The sequence below is a fragment of the Phalacrocorax aristotelis genome, chromosome 2 (assembly GCF_949628215.1).
Source record: "Phalacrocorax aristotelis chromosome 2, bGulAri2.1, whole genome shotgun sequence".
Taxonomy (NCBI): domain Eukaryota; kingdom Metazoa; phylum Chordata; class Aves; order Suliformes; family Phalacrocoracidae; genus Phalacrocorax; species Phalacrocorax aristotelis.
The window spans coordinates 122659144-122678777 of record NC_134277.1 but is presented as its reverse complement, the minus strand read 5'-3'; positions in this window follow the sequence as shown (position 1 = coordinate 122678777).

Below are 19634 nucleotides of genomic sequence, written 5' to 3'. Positions count from 1 at the left end.
AGCACATCAACATATTAGTTTCACCATCATATTGAAACAAACTTTTTCCAGTTTGCCAGCTTTTGTATGCGTCTGTGTGTATAAAATAATGATGGGCAGCAGTGGAAGGAAAAATACAATGTCTTGGAATGAGATAGACAAAAGTTGTGGCTTGTTTTTTTTGTTTATTGTTTTTTTGTTTTTTGTTTTTTTAACTACCATGTTCCCTCTGCAGTATTTCTGTTATATATATGCAAAGACAGGCAAATAGAAACTGCCATTTATTATGGCAAACACCTGCATTTGGCTCTATTTTAACTTCTGCATGTTCAAATTATATCAAAACAACCAAGGAAAAACAAACACAAGCTTATACTCACAAAGAATCAGTACCAATCTATATGTTTACTGTATGCCCCAAAAAGAGGAGCATGAGGGACCAGAGAGGGTGTGGAAACATGCTGTGGGAGGGGAGGTATCCACCTCCCACAGCCAGAAGCTTTGAGGCCAGACCAGATATGAGAGAGGCTAACGTCATCCAGGAGAGAGCAGGTTTGCAAAGAAACCATGAAAGCACAACTTCTGCTTCCTAGATCTGACCAGATTCAGCATCAGTGTTGCAGCAGCACAGAGGCAGAGGGGTCATGTACAGATTCCTGCCATTTCCCTGGCAAAGCAAGTAACTAAGGCCATCACGAGGTGGGCTAGGGGTGGAGGTGGGGCAGTGGCAGCTGGGGGGAGTCCACCTTGCAAGTACCAATGTTTGCTACTGAGTTACAAATAATTTTTCAGGTATTTCTAAATGTGGAAATGATAAATGGGATTTGCAGTTGTTTAATGTTTTACATGATTTTATGTGCTTGTACTTATTCAACAGCACAGATTAATTGGAAATTATAGTTCTTAGTGGCATGATGGATACTTCTAAATTGTGCTATGTTCTGCCAAAACAGCATTGCCTTTTAATGCATCTTTACCTCTGAAAAAATACTCTCAACTCTTAATCTAAATGCCAATTATCAAAAGAAGTAGCTAATATTTCTGTGTGTTTTCTATAACTGTACACGTTATTTAATATTAAACTGTTAATCTAAAACACATAGCCATTAGACCTGCCTCTTTTTTTCCCCATAACTGTATTACAGGAATGGCCAGATGGCGATGGCCTGACTACTTAGCTATCACAGGTTAAATCCTTGCCTAATGAAGATACTGACAAAATGTTTTATTGTTTCTGAAGGGACAGAGCAGAGTCAATGTCAGGAAATTAGTCTGTGTCCTGGGGGTGGGAGGAAAGGAACACAGAACAAGTTGACAAACTAAGCTCAATTTCTAAGTGGTCCTAGCAAGGGGTTGGCTGCATCAGGAAAAATGCACACGTGCATGTGCACACACATGCGCACCCTCAACCGAGGACCTTCACATCCAGTTGTCATCATCAGATGCCAATGAGAGCAGCCCACAGCAATATCACAGTATGTCTTTCCAGCAGTTTCCTCTATCGATCTCCTGCCCATTGCTGGTCCATGGCATGGCTCACCAGAGTAAGGTGGTTTGTGCTATACTCAGCTCTTGACCAAAGTGAGACCATGTACTGTTGCCTCCCAGGCCCGTTATGTTATGAAGATCTGAGGCACTGGGACTTCTCTTTTTGCTGCTGGTGTTTCTTCTCTCCCAAGCCCCTCCTAGCTTTGAACAGAGATTAAAGTTTGCCCTCGCAAGCCATCATTCTTCCAGTCCTCTCCAGGCTGAGATTTGCAGGCACCGAAGCCTCCGAACATTGTGTTGAACAAAGGCCTAATTTTCAGTCAATTTTAAGAAATTGTTAATGTTATTTGCAGTGTTTCCTCTTCCCCGACAGTACAACAAGCTGCATTTCATTCATTTTTATTCTGTCTTTAATTTATGGTGGTTTATTTCTGTCTTTTAAAATGTTTCTTTTCAGTCTTTAACTTAAACACAAACTCTCCACCCATAAATAACAATTTTAAAAAATTTGTGTGTAGCTTTTCTCACCATTTCCTTAATAGAAAATGGTTATTGTGATTGTCTAAGCTCTGATGAGCACACAGTATCATTAAAATCAGCCTCCAAGTTATCTAGAGGTCTTTTGTAAGATCGATATATAATTTCTAGAGATAAGTTAAATTAATTGTATTTGCCTAGTAAGATAAAAAAATGGAAGTGAGTAGGTGTTTGCATGTTTCATTTAAAGCAGTTGCTAAATTTCAGCTTTAATATTTCCTTTGATACTGCAGAACTCTTCACTAGTGTATTTATGTATCTGAAGCCTGTGTTACATTCCAAATTCATCAAAATGTCAATTATTTGTTACAACAGTCTGCTCCATTTTTATCAGTTCTCTGTATTATTAGGATGCAGATGCAATCTTACTTAGCACTAGCGTTGGTGTGTATTTGATCTGCCTTCCTCTCCCATAGATCTGATACTTTCATAGGCACTGATGAAAAGAAACACACAGAGGTAAAATTAAATTACAATCTGTTGGCAAATCTACACTAGCAAGCACTGACACTCCTGCCACTTGTCTGACATTCTTGCGCTGGAAAAAATAACAGCTGCTTATCAATGATGTATTAGCGATGGGCTCGAAGCAACTGGTGTACACATTCACATAAGAAATGAGAAAACATTCATTGGTAAAGTGATCCCTTACCCCCTACTATGTACATGGCCTACATCTGTGTCTTCTGTGGTAACTGTGTTTGGTTTCAGACTGAAGGTCATGGAGGTAAGTGCCCAGAGTCAGTTGCAGCTGTACTGTCAGTAGAGACACAACTTGAATATGAGCAGTCCTTATCTGGAGAGTCAGCTGGTTCACGCAGAGATAGAGTCTAGATGGTTCCCTCAGAATTAGAGCTTAGATGCCAGCCAGCACGTTGTCGGGGTGAGTGATCATCTCAGCTAAGGTGGTGTTATTGCCTGTATGGCTTTGTTATGTCTGTGCTATTAGGTATATGAGTCTCTTACTGATTTCCAGTTTCTGTTAAATATGGGAGCTGGAATTCGTATCAGATGTCAATCCTGCTTATGCCATTGCAACGATCATGATGAGGAATGAAAAGTCTTCTATGGAACTAAAACTTCCATAAACAAATACTGCTAAACACGGACCCAATTGTTATCATAGCAAAGGGAGTTTGAAATTCAAGACTGTGTCTGCTAAACGCTTGCTAATTCAACAGTGGGTTAAACAGCCTCTTGAAAGTTAAAACTCAGGCCAGCTTAACACTACACAAAAAGGACACATTTGTTCATTCCAGCTAGTTATTTGGGGTAAAATATAGCCAGAGTAGCTCCATTTTGCTTAAAGAATAGGTGACATGCTAACCTCTCTGTCTCGTCCTTTCCTTATTAATACAAAGTTATGTAAATTTAGACTGACCCTTGATTACCATGTTTAGGGTACTGTATACAAAGATATGTGAGAAAAATAAATGTGCCACGTTTTGAAAGGACATCTGCATGGAGGGGTACAGAGCACATGGCAGAGCATGAGGACATGGGGAAATAAACACTGCTCAGTGCACTGCAGGGTGTGCACTGGCACACTCAGATATGCTCCAGACAGGGTGCCCCAGACTGCCTCCAGACATGCAAGGAGGCTGAAGTAAAAGATCGGGTCTTCCACTTGGTTTTCCAGCCAGATCACAGAGATGCATCTGAAGGTGCTCTTGGGATTATACAGTGCAAATGTCAGGGAGTATAGCCTGTGGCAGGGTCATGGATGCTGTAAGAAGACAATCTTTTAACATTGGCCCTATCTTAACAAACCTGAAATATTTTGCTGCTCTTTTCCTAGACAGAATATTTAGTATTATTTTCCATGTATAAAGTATGAAGAGAGTGAAAGACTCCATAAAATAAGTAATGGACTACTTCAAGTAAAGTAATAGATAAGCTAAATGGCTTATAAATGTCAGTGTTACACTCGTCAATTTGACTGGCCCTCCGTCTTACCTTGCAACCTTGAAGTGAATACATGGTTTATGTAGAACTGTAGATCACAGTGTAACACAATTAATTATTCCTCAGACCATCTTCTTCAGATGAAACTGGAGAAGTTTCTGGTTATGTTACATATCTGGTAAATTTCTGAGATTCATTTCAGCATTTCTGAGGTGTCTTGTTTAGACTGTAGTAGTAATCCTCCAGCATGCTAGACATTTTCCAAACACAAGTCCATAATCCAGGGACTTTTTAGTCATAATACATTGTTTGAAAATATTTCCATTAAAATTAATCTTGCAGTTACCCAGGCTGTTAGGTTCTGTTTTTCTTGAGCATGCATATTTTCTCCATATTTGAGGCAGTGCCATAGAGAACAAAAGTAACACTCAGTGCCACTGTCACCCCCGGGGTCAAGTCAGCCTAGGAGTGGTGTGCCAGGGTCAATGGTGAAACCAATAGCTCAGCTCAAGTGCATCTACGCCAATGCACGCAGTATGGGCAACAAAGAGGAGGAGCTGGAAGCCACTGTGCAGCGGGATAGCTATGATCTAGCTGCCATCACAGAGACATGATGGGATGACTCTTATGACTGGAGTGCTGCAATGGATGGCTATAAGCTCTTCAGAAGGGATAGGCAAGGAAGGAGAGGCAGTGGGGTGGCTTTGTATTTTAGGGAGTGCTTCGACTGCATAAAGCTTAGCGACTTTGATGGTAAGGTCGAGTGTTTATAGGTAAGGATGAGGGGGAAGTCCAACAAGGCAGATATCCTGCTGGGGTTCTGTTACAGACCACCCAATCAGGATGAAGAGGTAGATGAAGTGTTCTACTAGCAGCTGGAGGAAGTATCACAATTCCTTGTCTTTGTTCTATTGGAGGACCTCAATTTAACAGACGTCTGCTGGAAATACAACACAGCAGAGAAGAAACAGTCTAGGAGATTCTTGGAGTGTGTGGAAGATAACTTCCTCACACAGCTGGTAAGTGAACCGACCAGGGGAGGTTCCTTGCTTGACCTCCTGTTCACAAACAGAGAAGGACTGGTGGGAGATGTGGTGGTTGGAGGCCGTCTTGGGCTTAGCAACCATGATATGATTGAGTTCTTGATTCTTGGCGAAGTGAGCAGAGGGGTCAGCAGAACTACTACCATGGGCTTCCAGAGGGCAGACTTTGGCCTGTTCAGGGCACTGGTTTGTAGAGTCCCTTGGGAGGCAGCCCTGAAGGGCAAAGGCGTCCAGGAAGACTGGGCATTCTTCAAGAAGGAAGCCTTGCAGGCACTGGAGCAGGCTGTCCCCAAGTGCTGCAGGACAAACCGGCAGGAAAATCGACTGGTCTGGCTGAACAGAGAGCTGCTGCTGACACTCAGGAAAAGAATGAGAGCCTACCACTTTTGGAAGAGTGGGCAGGTAACACCAGAGGAGTACAGAGATGTCATTATGTCTTGCAGAGAGAAAATTATGCAAGCAAAAGCCCAGCTAGAACTCAGCCTAGCCACTGCTATAAGTGATAACAAAAAATGTTTTTACAAATATATTAACAACTAAAAGGGAATCAAAGAGAATCTCTATCCTCTATTGGACATGGAAGGGAACATTGCAGCTGAGGATGAGGGAAAGGCTGAGGTACTAAATGCCTTCTTTGCCTCAGTTTTTAACAGTCATGGAAGATATTTTAACAGTCATGGATCGATGGCCCATGGCCAATTGTATGAGGTTTAACAAGGCCAAGTGCCAGGTCCTGCACTTTGATCACAACAACCTCATGCAACGCTACAGGCTTGAGGAAGAGTGGCCGGAAAGCTGCCTGGTGGAGAAGGGTCTGGGGGTGTTGTTCGACAGCTGCCTGAACATGAGCCTGCGGTATACCCAAGTGGCCAAGGAGGCCAACAGCATCCTGGCTTGTATCAGGAATAGTGTGGTCAGCAGGAGTAGGGCAGCGATCGTGCCCCTGTACTCAGCACTGGTGAGGCCGCACCTTGAATATTGTATTCAGTTTTGGGCCCCTCAGTACAAGAATTGTACTTGGGTTGATGGAGTGTGTCCAGAGAAGGGCAACAAAGCTGGTGAATGGTCTGGAGAGCAGGTCTTATGAGGAGAGGTTGAGGGAACTGGGATTGTTTAGTTTGGAAAAAGGAGGCTGAGGGAAGACCTTATTACTGTCTACAACTACCTGAAAGGAGGTTGTAGTGAGGTGGTTGTTGGTCTCTTCTCCCAGGTCACTAGCCATAGAATGAAAGGAAATGGATTCAAGCTGCGTAGCTGCATCAGGGGAGGTTTAGATTGGCTATTAGGAAAAATTTCTTCAGGCAATGGAAGAGGCTGCCCAGAGGGGTGGTAGAGTTACCATCCCTGGAGGTACTTAAAGGACATGTAAAGGTGGCGCTTCAGGGCATGGTTTAGGAGACATGGTGGTGTTGGTTTGGTGGTTGGAGGTGATGATCCTTGAGGTCTTTTCCAACCTTAATGATTCTATGATTCTATGAGAGCTTGCCAGGCAATAACGATTTCCAGTATTTACTTGTGAATTCCAAGGTAAAAAATAGCCTTCAAATTTTCAGAAGCTTGTTTATAATTCTACAAGCTCTGTGTGTGTTTGTATTTGTGTGTGTGTTTGCGTGTGTGAAAGAGAGAGGAAGTGCCAGGTATGTGCAGAAGGAGTAAAACAGAGAAAGAAACCATTTGAGAGTAGGAAAAAAGGTTACTGGTGAGAAACGTTATGCTCTGCTGCACATTTCAGATATGCCACAGATTCAAAAAGGTCACTGCAAGAGCTGTTTCCTCTGTTTCGACGACACAGTAAATGTGTGAAATGGCCCTGAGGGCAATGCTGATAAGACTTAGTACAAACATGTTTGACCTGCAGGGTTCTTCTCTCTCCTTTCAGATTTGGTTTTGTTCAGTCCTGTAATAAAGATATTAGTCACAGCCATTTGCAGTCAAAGTGGATTTTAAAAATAGAAAATATGATATCTTAGAAATGGGAAGACAACCAAGGGAGGAGAGTTGTTTAAGGAAATGGGTCTGTCAGCTGACACGGGTAAAAATAATTGAATAAGAGTTTAAGTTGAGCATTTTTGCTTTCTCAGAGAAAGGCAATGTCCAATTTTTTAACATCTTCACGCAAAGTTTTATGCTTAATCTTTCTGTCAGGTGTTAGCAGGAGCAGAGGGAGGCTGATTTTCAACAGGTATGTATTATCTTTAACAAACAGGACATACAACCTAAAACAGCACTGTTACAGCTTGATCTCACTGTAACCTCCCTTTATTTCTAGGTTCACTGCATATTTCTTAGTCTGGTCAGTCTACACAGTGGGGCAAACAATATTTCTGTGCTTCTAAACACTAAATCTGCATTTCAAAAATTAAAAACTGCACTCTCAAGAGAAAATATCACAAGTCTTTCTAGCTGGATGAGGAACAGATATTGTGACATGCTGTCATATCCCTGTACCATCCAACAGGTTGATCTTTAGTGCCATATCACAGTCCAGATCCCAGTATGCACATTTCCATCCAGACTTTTTTATCAGTGGATGGGTAATACTATTCCAAAGTCCTGAGATTGCCAGGTGGTCCTCATCATTTTCCAGGGATTATCTGATATTCTTTTCCATGTAACCTAGTTATGGTTGCCTAGAGGAAATAACTGACCTCACTGAAGGTCACAGTGCTTCAGCTGCCCCCATAGTTTCAGCAAATAAAGTAAGGATTTTTCATTTTGGATTTGTTTTGGGGTTTTACGTGTTCAAGGAATAACTTAATGCATCATGCTATACTGCAAAGTCTTTAGAGAAGGTCAAATTATCAGATAGACAAGGAGGTGACACTGACTTACTAAATCTTATTTTCTTATCACTGAGTACATTTCTCTCGACTGAATGTGTGATTGCTTCTATCCAGTTCCCAAACAGCTATTCTGTGGATCCTGAAGCTACTCCAGAAGCTGTCTGAGTACTGGCCTTGTTCAGACTGTGCTTTCGGGTGCCACTCTTTCCCCTCTTCATAGGTCCAAAGCAGCAGAGAATTTCTTACCTCCTCGGCTACCATCTTTCTGTTTCATAACAGCTCTGTCACCTTAGTAGACATGGCTGACATTTGCTTCAGATACTGAGTTGCACAGAGGACCTTCTTGGTCATCACTGCTTTAGGCATCAGCAGTTTCACTTTATTATAGTAGCAATAAAAGACCACTGAATTGGCATGCTTGCACAGCTAATCTGACCAGTGAATGCTGGGGATATGGCTAAAGCTCCTGAGAGTCACATACCTAAACCCAAATTTGAGTAAGACTCCTTAGAGTCATGAAGGGAGCTTTCAATTCTTGTCATCTGGGTCACCAGCTAGCCCTCACTGATTTCCAGCTTCTTAAAATATATTCTCCATGTCTCCTATGTTAGTTTTCAAAAAGTGAAGTGTTTCGGTTGTTTAAACCAGAGCCAGGTTATGACCTCCAAGGATAATTGCATGTAGGAGTCCGGTTCTTGTTAATGGCATCGTTGTGTATAAATCTTCTATGCCACACTCAACAATGTAGACAAGTATTATAACAGATGATTCTCACACATTAGATTATATTCAAGGCATATTCAAAGGCAAATAGATTTCTTCCATGATGATTTTGAACAACAAATCCCTTTAAGCACTCAAACACACATTAACAGCATTTTGGTTTTATTCAGTTTACACCTGCTTATGAGAAACATGTTACCATTCTTAGCAGAAGCTGTTTTATTAAGTGCATTTAATGAAAGTTTACTGGTGACTATTCAATTAAAAATAATGCAGCAGTGTCTGAGGCTTTGAATTTTAGTTCATATTATTTCTGGTGAGTCCTTGAAATAAGTCTATACTGTCAGGTAAGGCCTTGATCTGCAGACCTACTTTTGAGAGAAAGAGTGAAGAAACTTTAGATGATGGTACAAACCTGCTAGTGTGAATAAAATCTTAGGAAATGTATTTCTAGAAGACTTTTAAAATAACTTACAACAATATATCAGGCAGCGTCAAGTTTTAAAAATCTCCAAGAAAGGATTTTGCACAATCGTTTTTCTTGGGCAGCCTATAGATGAGATAAAGAACTTTCTTCTAGAAACCACAGTTGGAATTTTAGTTCCTTACATTCTGGAATATATACCACCTACAGCAGAGCTTCTCTTTCTCTTTCTAATAAATTTGTATCTGAAGGGTAAGACTTTGATTAAAGGTATGACATAAAAATACCCACATTTCACTAAAAATAGCATTACAAGTTGCAATAGAGAAGGCACGTGAATAGACATGCGTGTAAGGTTTAATAGCAAAATATTTTCCTATGACCTGAAACTCATCCCCACTTGACAAAAATCAGATCCAATATGGGGAAAAAAGGCAGAGAAAAACTCAAGTACACTTACAAAAGACTGACTTGTCCATGCCAGAATACCATGTGGATCCAGGTTGTTGCATGGTGTTATGGGGCATGTGCCCAAGCCTGCTCTTGGCATAGTTGAAGATGGGAGGCAATGAGAGGTTGAGAGAAGAACAGAAAAGGACAGTAAGTCTACATTGATGGCACCAGGCACAGGCACAGATAATAGCAGACATTTCCAGCAAGTTAGAGCAACCTCAACATGGGTTTCTTTATGTCACTTATGTAAAGGAAGTCCCAGTATTAATAAAGGTGGTGCCCACAGAGCAAATAATAATACAGAGACAGTAGACACATGTGCATATATACTGCCAATCTGCATTAGCAGCCAATGGTCTTGCACCTTGATTTTCAGTGTAAAATGATATAGAAGATATTTATTACTATGAGGGAAACTTAGAATTAAATAATGGTTCATGAGATTTGTTTTGGCACATTTTGTTACCCTGATGTTACTATGAGTTGATGTTAGTATTAGAAAACAGCACCCTTAGTGAGCAGGTTTATAATCTTAGGTTTTTTAAAGAGTTATTAAGCTCACATCATTATTTTTTCAAGCAAGCTAAGGTAAAAAATAGCTGGTAAGTATCTGCAGCTGAATATAGTCACTTTTTATTTCAAGAAAACTTTTTACTGCGTGCTTAGTTAACTTAAGCATTTGCAATTCTTTCGTGGTCCTCTGCGACTCTGATTGATTGTCATGTGGCTTCTGGATCAATACCCCCGTAGCATACCAAAGAGTTGCCAGGGCGAGTGTGTGATTGCTTTACAGAAAGCAATCTGTCACTTTCCCCCGTCTTGCAGATATGCTAATTCAGCTCTTCTTCTGTATGCAAAGCATTTCCTCCATGAGTGATATCTGTGTATATGTAAAGTGCTTTCATTGGCATATTTTTTCTGAATACTTGGGTACTTAATGAATGAAGTACATTCAGTACCAAAATGGAAACCACAAGTAATTAATTTTGTTATAGTTTCTAGCTGATAGAAAAAGTTATCCAGATTAAGGAGACAGTATTGCACCTTTGCTTGTGCATCAGCTGAGGAATATTTATTTTGACTGCTGCTGATCAGGTTATTAACCATCTCTTGAAGAGACAGAGTCTTGCAGAGCAGTTCGTTGTGTTTTTTTCTTCGTGTAAGAGGACTTTTTTTCTTGATGCCTCATTATGTACCATGCTTTTAAAAGCTTCAGTTAATAGTATTTTGCACTTGGAATAAGGAAAGAAAGGACTGAAGTTTTCCTTATTACCTGTGGGAATCCATTAGTCCTTTAGAAGTTTTATGAGGCATTGTAAGATCAGTTAGTGAGCAGAGAAAATGTCTGCAGTCATCTTCTTAGCAGAGTTACTTACACATCATGTTCTATCCATTTTTCTTAAGGTTGTAGCTTTCATATTGTAGAATCACAGAATGGTTTAGGTTGGAAGGCACCTTTAGAGGTCATCTAGTCCAACCCACCCTGCAGTGAGCCGGGACATCTTTAACTAGATCAGGTTGCTCAGAGCCCCGTCCAACCTGACCTTGAATGTCTCCAAGGATGGGGTCTCCACAACCTCTCTGGGCAACACATTCCAGTGCTTCATCACCCTCATCGTAAAATATTTCTTCCTTATATCCAGTCTAAATCTACCTTCCTTTAGTTTAAGGCCATTACCCCTTGTCCTGTCACAACAGGCCTCACTAAGAAGATTGTCCCAATCTTTCCTATAGTCTGACTGTCTCATAATAGAACCAGGAAGGAGGAAAACTACATCAGTATTACTGAGGTGTGATTTGTATTTCACAGTGTGGAAAGTACCTCCTAGCTAATACTAGAGAGAACATGATGCTTTATTAAAGCTTAATGTCACAGGCAAGTTAAAAAATTGTTTATTGTGGACCAGTTTTTCAACTGGACCTCACTGTATACAATAGAAGGTAAAACTGAACAGGATAAATGCACTGCAACTTTATCTGAGCCATCAATTTTGTCTCTGCTTTTAACTACAATATAATAAAAGGTTGTTACATTACTGGTATTTTGAAAGCATTTATCTTCTGAGCCACTGTGTATTCTGAAATGAAAATCTGAAACATGTTTTTAATAAAAAGATATATATCTATGGCAATTTATTGTTTTCTACCAATCCTTTTGCTGAGTAAAACAAGAAATTAAAAGTGCCGGTTTCACATTCTAATGGACTATAACTGCTCTTCTGCAGTGATGCTTACATATTATACATATGTGTATTCAACACAGAAACCTTTATTTGGCTCATTCAGAGGTATTGCAGAATCAAGTTATAAACTTTTTTCTTGCAGGCTATAGTGTCTGAGAAAAGCCTCTGTTCTCTAATGGCTAACAAGCCTTAAAACTAGATAGTAAAACATTCTACAGAGCACTGGAACATAAAATTTCCTTATGAAAGCAATAATGTCAGCATAAATCAAATTCTAAGTTTAAAGATATTTTTAGAGTGCCCACATACAACATTAAAATTAACAGATTGAAATATATTTGGTTACAGCAACAATAAATTTAAATCATGCCTGTAGCAGCAGCAGCAGCAGATGCTTTCAACAAGAGGAGGAACAAATGCTGTAAACCAGGGTTTCAGTAGTGAATACATGATCAAGCTAATTCTCAGGAATATACTAAACAGTTTGAGCACCTACAGAAACATGTGTAAGGCTCAATTCCATTAAGCTTTGCTTTAAAATGTTTTTGTGTGCCCATATTGGTAGCTGTACTTAATAGTCATGCAAAATAAATTGAAAATTAGATTACTCAAAAAAATTCTGTTCCAATAACTGCTTCAAAAAGGTGCCATACAAAATGAACACATGCAAAACCAATAATTTATAAGGATTTGATTTAATGAGACTTATAAAAGCACCTGCATCTTATATAGTATAATATCTGTATCGTTAGTTGCTATTGTTTAAACAGAAGAAAATGGTATTACTTAAAATTAGAATATAAACCTTGGTAATAAGCAAAGCTTAGTGGGGTATGTTTATTTCTTTAAACACCCTGACTCCTCAAAGAGCACATTAGCCTTTCAGCAGTCCAGATCAATGTAGGCAAAGCTAAATTTAGGCCCTTGAAGTTTGATCATGAAATGTTTGTTTAGAGCTAACTTGTTACTGAATTCTTCCTAAGTCCTTTTTTTTCTTTAGCAAAAATTTCATTTTGAGCACTGTTTCTTTTATGACAGTATCTATCTTTCTAGCCCTCATAAGGCGAAAAGATGCAGTATCTTCCCTGCTTTGGGTGATGATAGATTTAAGATTGTTGCTGCCAAGGATAGCTGTGGACTACAAAGCAAATAATGATTAAGATATTTTTTTTTTTAATAGCTGGTACAATGGAACATGAACATGTGAAAATATGTATTAAAGCAGAAACCATTTTAATTTGCTGCATCCTACATCCCATCAACCCAGATGAAAATATGTATCAGATGCCTATGTCTACGGCTGCTCTTAAAGATTCACTTTTATATCACCCAGGACTTACTAGCAGCGCAAGAAATTTCTGAATAAACTTAATTTCCTTGACATTATGCAGACTGAGCACAGTTTTGCCTGTGAGGTATGTGACTCTTTTTGAGGTCAACCAAAATTCTGTAGTCTCACTACAGACAAAGACTACAGATCAAGACTGAATGTTGAAGTGTCTAGTGCTAAATTGTGTATTTTTCTGCATGGGTACAAAAGGAGAAATGCACAGGAACACTTCTCATGTAGCATCTATCCAGAACAGGTTTGTGGAGTCTCTATAATAAAAAGCCAGAAGTTGTTTAAGTATCTGACCGTAGGAAAATGTCCATACCCGAAATGTACTCCTTCAAAGTGTAAAGAGTAACCACAGTTCCCTCTAATAGTCTAGCTTTAACATATTATAAAGGTTGGACATATTATAAAGGTTGGACTAGATGATCCCTGAGGTCCCTTCCAATCTGTGATTCTGTGATTCTGTGTGATTCTGTGAGATTCTGTGACATTACTTCTTCCACAGCTCCGGCAAGTATTGGGAGGAGGTGTAGCAGTCATCTCCGAGTTAGATGGCAATGCCTGTCATCTAGTAGGTAAGTGAAAGATGAGGATTTTCGACTCTCTTTGCTCTGTGCCCTGACCCTCATAAGCCTCACAACAGTTCGGTCCACCTGTGAAGAGAGAGAGGCAGGCAGATCATGAGAAAGGTAAGTTTTCTGTGGGTTGAATGGGCCCATTTTCCATCATAAGGTCTAGAATTTTTCGCTTTCATGGTATGAATCTGCATGGATGGGTGAAGAGAACTTTAAGGTGACTTCAGTTCCTAACAGCGAATACTCCAGTGCTCCCAAAGCTCATTTAAAGAGCCAAGCATTTCTTCCCTACAGTTCATTATAGCGCCTGAGCACTGTGCAGAAACAATTTCTCACTCATTTGTAGGAGGTGGTGTTATTGACATTACTTTTATTTAACCTTCAATAGTGTCTTGATCGTGCTTTTCAGTTGCAAAGAGAGACCGCAAGAGAGATCTCTCTGAAGGAACAGACATTAGTATTTTTTTGGCAGACCTCTAATCTGGCAAATCAATGACCAGCATGTATTTTAGAATGTCTGTTTTTAAGTATTCAGGACTGAAATGTGAACCTATGATTTATGGCTATCTCACAATGGCTATATCTGAAATTTGGGTAAAAAATAACCTGGAAAAAAAGTTAAATACTTTGTGACAAGACCTAAATTCAGCCAAAGCCTTGAGAGGAATCTGTCTGTTATTTTTCTTAAGGAGGCCATGTCAAAAGGAACACAAGACAGAAAAGCTTTCTAAGCACAGTAAGTTTCTGATCTATTGGCAGATCAAAATAAAAAGCTTGGGAACACATAAATCTTTCATAGCCAGTGGGCCTTTGCGAGTCCTCCAAACTTAATCTCAGTCCAGCAGCTTCCAGTGGCACTTGGGGTTATAGGAAATAACATTCCCACAGGGTCCATAGGAAGCATCTGTCTTTTCATCACCTTGGAAGCCTGACTGTGAGTGTGCTCCCTGCTGCAGATTCCTTTCCACACTCTCTCTGCTCCTTCCCACCCAACAGCCTCAATGTTCACATATATGCACTCTGCCACACACACTGAGGTGTCTTTCTCATGGCTAATTCATCCACCTGTGGAGGAATTGTGATGTATATAAACTCAGTAACAGTGATTGCTTCTTCTGAAGAGAGGATTCCTAACAATGACTGTTGATCATTATTGGTAAGATTGGCTGTCTGAATAAAGGCATGCATAAACTTCACAGTATATTTAAATTTCATTTAATTCAGTAAATTTCCTAGCTCAATAATGATCTTACTGAGTCAAATTAAGCCAACAGTTTTATTTTATTTAATCCTCACAAGCTCTTTCTTTATGTGTCAATTAGATGTTGCTTTGCAGAAAGTTTAATGAATATTGCACAGTGATTATGTATATACAAGGTACAGTAGAGCAAAATTCTGTTTTAATTAAGTGATTAATTAATTAATTAATTAATTAATGTTTGTTGCCTTAATTTATGAGTTCACTGGGAAGAGGAGGGACTTTAAAGCCCATATTATGGAACAGCCCCAAAATATTATAACCTGTCAGATTTGAATGTTTCAGAGGAGATGGCCTTCAAGACTTACAAAGAGTCAGTTAACTTCCATTATGTAATTCTAATATGTGTGTAGGTATTCTGCGTGAATAACAAAGCTTTGGTTGGATCTGAGGATGTGATTTTCTGTTTGGATTTTTTAATTCCTATATAATGCTGTACAAGCAATGTTTTTGATACTTCTAATAAATTTTGTAATATTAAAGCTGTTTCAATTCATTCATGTATAATAATTACTTTTAGCTTGAGCTGATGCTAGTGGTCTCTGACAAAGAACAGATGGTGGAGATTTCACTCAGGGTTGTATACAGTACCAGAGCCTGAAGTCTGGACTAGAGGTCTTGAAGCAAAATTTAACAGATGAACAGAATAATTTTCAAAATAGACTTGATCAGCTCTAATCTGAGCTTCTTACCTGAGACAGCAAGTCAAGGTGAGAAAAAAAGAAGACATTTAATTAAAAACCTAGTCAGAGCTAGCTAAAAGTAAATTAAAGGAGGTTTGTTGGTTTGTTTTTTTTTATCAGTAAGGACTCTAAGTAATTCCAATTAACATTAGGGAAAAAAACATAATAGGAACTTATAAATGAATCATAAGGTCTGATCCTGCATTTCTTTTTCTGGTAAAGTTGTCAGAATTAGTTGTGTGAGTGCTAATAAATTGTGGTTCTGGGCTTCCTTACATATGGTGAAAAGAAAAATATCAAAAACCTATTTCAAGGAGCAGAAGTGCATCAGATCTTTTTTCTCAGAAGGAAAAGTTTAGTTTTACAGATCTTCAGATTTTCAAATTTCCAGAAAACAATGAGCTGTTTCTGGCTTCACATTCTGAACACAAGAAAGCCAGTAATCAAAGATGGACCTATTTGCTTTCTTCTTAAACTAGTTTTTTGTCAAGAAGGTGAGAGGAAGAGACATTCTAGGAATGCATCTGTTTCTTCTAGGGAATGACACAAAACCTTTGGAAATGTTTTCCAAAAACAGAAAATGTTACTTTTCACAGGCACAGCACAGGTCTACAGATCTTCAGAGTTTTTGGGGTACAGCTTCACTCTTTTCTTCAGAAGAGAAAGGAGCTTCAGGTCTAAAACAAGTTACCACGGACTAGTATTAGTCATATTAATAATTATCAGAAGTTTAGTTAAGTAAAATCAGATTTTTTAAGGTAAATGATAATTTTGGATAATCAGTGAATAGTTTGATCAGAGGAAGCATAATAGAACTACAAGTTCTGAAAATCACAGTATTCTAATAAAACATTACCATATTCAAAACCACTATAAATATATCTAATAAAAAAGTACAGCTTTTTACTGCCTAAAGTTATGGAACCAGGAGACAGCAGCATAGACTAGCTTACATAAACAAGTCAATATGATTTGTACTTTGGATCTGTTTCAAACATGGTCCATGTCTACACTAACATCAAGCCACATCCTGGAAGCCAGCTGTTTTACATCTGCCATGTTTGTAGCTCTCTAATTCTTGAGTAAGTGCTGATGGAGCCCTGAGGATCTGCTTCACAGTTTAAAAGCAGTTGATATGCTCTCATGTTCACTGGGTTTGAAAAATTTAAGTCTTCCTACCTTAAAAAGAAAACTATGCAAATAACAATCATTGTTGTTACTGTCTACAGTTAACCCCTGTTTCCTGGAGATAGCTGGCTTGCATAAACTAAGAATGTGGAAGTTGGTTGCCTCCTTGGTTTCTTCCCTGCCAGGGCTGTTTTCCCTACTTTATTAACATTGCCATCTCTAATTGTTTTAGATGCAAGCAAGCTATTAATTTCCTGCAGCAATCTGTGAATTAGTATAAAGGTTTATATTTCTTATGTCAGAAGATTCTCATTAAATAAATCGTTTTCTGTTGTGCATTTTTTATTGAACTAACACTTCTCTTTGGTTTTCTGGTCTTGATATCTTCCAAATACATCGAGATTGTTAGTTTTTATCTTTTTTCTATTTTTTTGTTATTTACCACTTAATGAAGCAAGAACTGTCATCCCATACATATTTGCCTTTTCGAATTAACAGTCTACTTATGAAGTCTTTCAAGAGATGCTGTCTTGTTAGCTCCCTTTTCTTTGCCAAACTTGTAGAAATGTGTCTAAAAAATTCGTAGAACAATTTCACTGCAACTATACGCAAAATATTTATCATTCATTTTGATAATATGATGTCTCAGACTGTGGCTATGGGACTTAAGTTAAAAGTCAGTTCTAAGTATGAAAAAAAAGTTTGCTCTTAAGTTATAATTGTGGCATAGCTGGGTACTGGTGCTGTGCATATACATGCCGAGTGCACACTTAATTCCTTGAATGGTTCAGGAACTCCTCAGTCGGTCATCTTCAGAGGTGATATAATGGCTCAGCTTGAGGCAATGGACCAATTGCAAACTGACTGAACCTTTGCATTTAAGCATTCGACTGATGGTTACAGGAGCCCTCCAGCTGGGAATTTTGGATGGCTGTAGAAATTGCCCCAAGGCAAATCCTGCTGTGTCTAGCCCAATTTGCATGTCTAAATATGTTGATTAACGTCCTGGCTAGAGTGTCTCAAAGTGTCATTACTGCAGAAGTATCAGATTGTGCATAGATAAGATATTTGTCAAAGTCAATAGAAACTGTTCCTGCAGAAATGGTCACAAGTACAGTCTTCTGAATGTAGTCCTTAGGAGGTGCTTTGTATGCAATTAAGATGTATCAATAGCAATGAATTATGCGCATGCTGGGGTGGTCACAGGGCATCGTGGCCAGCTGGATTGTAAGAAAAGAGTAAAATGGTAATTTGAGGAGTCTCTCCTGATTCATCTGAATGCACCACTGTAGGGACCCTTGAAAATAAGCCTCACATCATCACAGGACATCTATTAGCCATCATTCTTGGGAGATTTGTTTCCCCATGTAAATGTTATCCTATACCAAGATTCCAGTAAATCATTGGGTTTTTTTCTTTTTAACAAACACTTTGTCCAAATGTCTGTGCAATAAGGCCAGATTTGGATGGTAATACAGTATAGCAATAAATAAAATTGTATTTCCTACTTTTCCCAGGTATTTTTCAGTACTATTGTGTTAAGCTTTATCCTTCTAATGGCAGGAGGCATCTTTCTCCCATTTTTCAGTGATTCCTTTCAGGTCAGGCACCTTGCAGTTAAAGTTTCATGAAAAAGAATATTTTCAGACTGTGTCAGGACATGCATGTGGCATGGAAATAATTCTGCAGCGATCACATAAATTCTTAACTGTTTTATGAAGGATTTTTGCTTCAGAAGGTTCTATCGTAAGAATACTATGAAGACAGTTGATTGTCATGAAACAGCATGAGTTGATTCCCATGAACAGTAGCAACACCAAGTGAACTCTTGGTTTCAGTGTGTCAGGACTGTAAAGAATTGCTGCAAATGCAGTTGCTCCACGTATAGCATTGCACAGTTGAAGAGCAAAATCTTCCTTCATAAATTTAACTAAGAGATAGACCTCAGAAACAGGCATGTATATGTTACAGTGATTAGTTTTCTCTCTTGCATAGGCTGGTGAAGTATCTGCTCCCACATCATGTCTTAATGTCATTGTTGCACAATTCCCTTTCTATCCTAAGCTCAGGCTGGATGATCACCTTTTTAGAAAGTTCATATGAACACTGTATTTTCTAACTGTTTTCAGCCTGTCTCTGGGGTGTCCCAAACTACTTTGTTTCCCAAGGCTCAACATCAGCAGCACTGAGTTAGTACTTCTTAAATTTAAGGGCTGGAGCTTGTGGCAACCTACCAGGGCTGATGCCCTTTTCAGGCCTCCACACGTCAGCTGCTTCACTGGTTTCACTTTGTTCAGCGATGAATAAGCCTCATATTTTTCTCGGGTAAACAACATACACGGCAAGAAACCTACTTAGTCCTCTTTCAACTGCTAATTAGAAAAGGGGAAATGCTTCCAGGGAAATGAATGAAAGTAAGAGTCTTCACACATATACATTTTGTGTTGAGGGCTTCCTTATCCTTGGGAAACAGCCTCAAATGATTTCTCAGGGGATTTGGTCCACTGTTGTTCTGAGCGTTCTTGATGGCTTGTCCCATTTTTAACCAAAAGGTGGACATTTTCTCTCTTAGTATTAACAAACATTGTTCCTTTTATGTTTCTTTTTTAATCACAGCTTACATGTATATAATATATTTTCAAGGTTATTCTCTTCCACTCTGGGTAGCTGTTAAGACTAGAAGAGCTTAAAGCGTGACCTGAAAAGGCTGCCTATCATTTTATAATTTTTTATGACAACTATTTCTTGCACATACAAAATGAATAGAGACTGCTAAATCCCTCTCCATTTATTTTGTTACATAGCTTTTCAGCTTACTCGAAGCTGTTCTTCTACTATGTGCTTAGTGTCCTTTTCTGTGTTATGTGGTATTCACTCACAGCCACTGAGGTCCAGAGAAGTCTGTTTTATTCAATATTCCTTAAAACATGCCATCTTTGTTTAACATGAACCTATGGCCAACACCAATGACACCACTGATGGGAGTCTAGTAAAAACATGGTTGCCTACAAATGCTTTATGTTAAAAAAGATTCATTTCCAAAATATTCCTGTTTTATCTCTACAATCAGTTCTCTCCTGTAAACCTTGAAAGAGGTACTTGTGCCCCGCCCTATCAAAAGCATAACTTTCAAAAG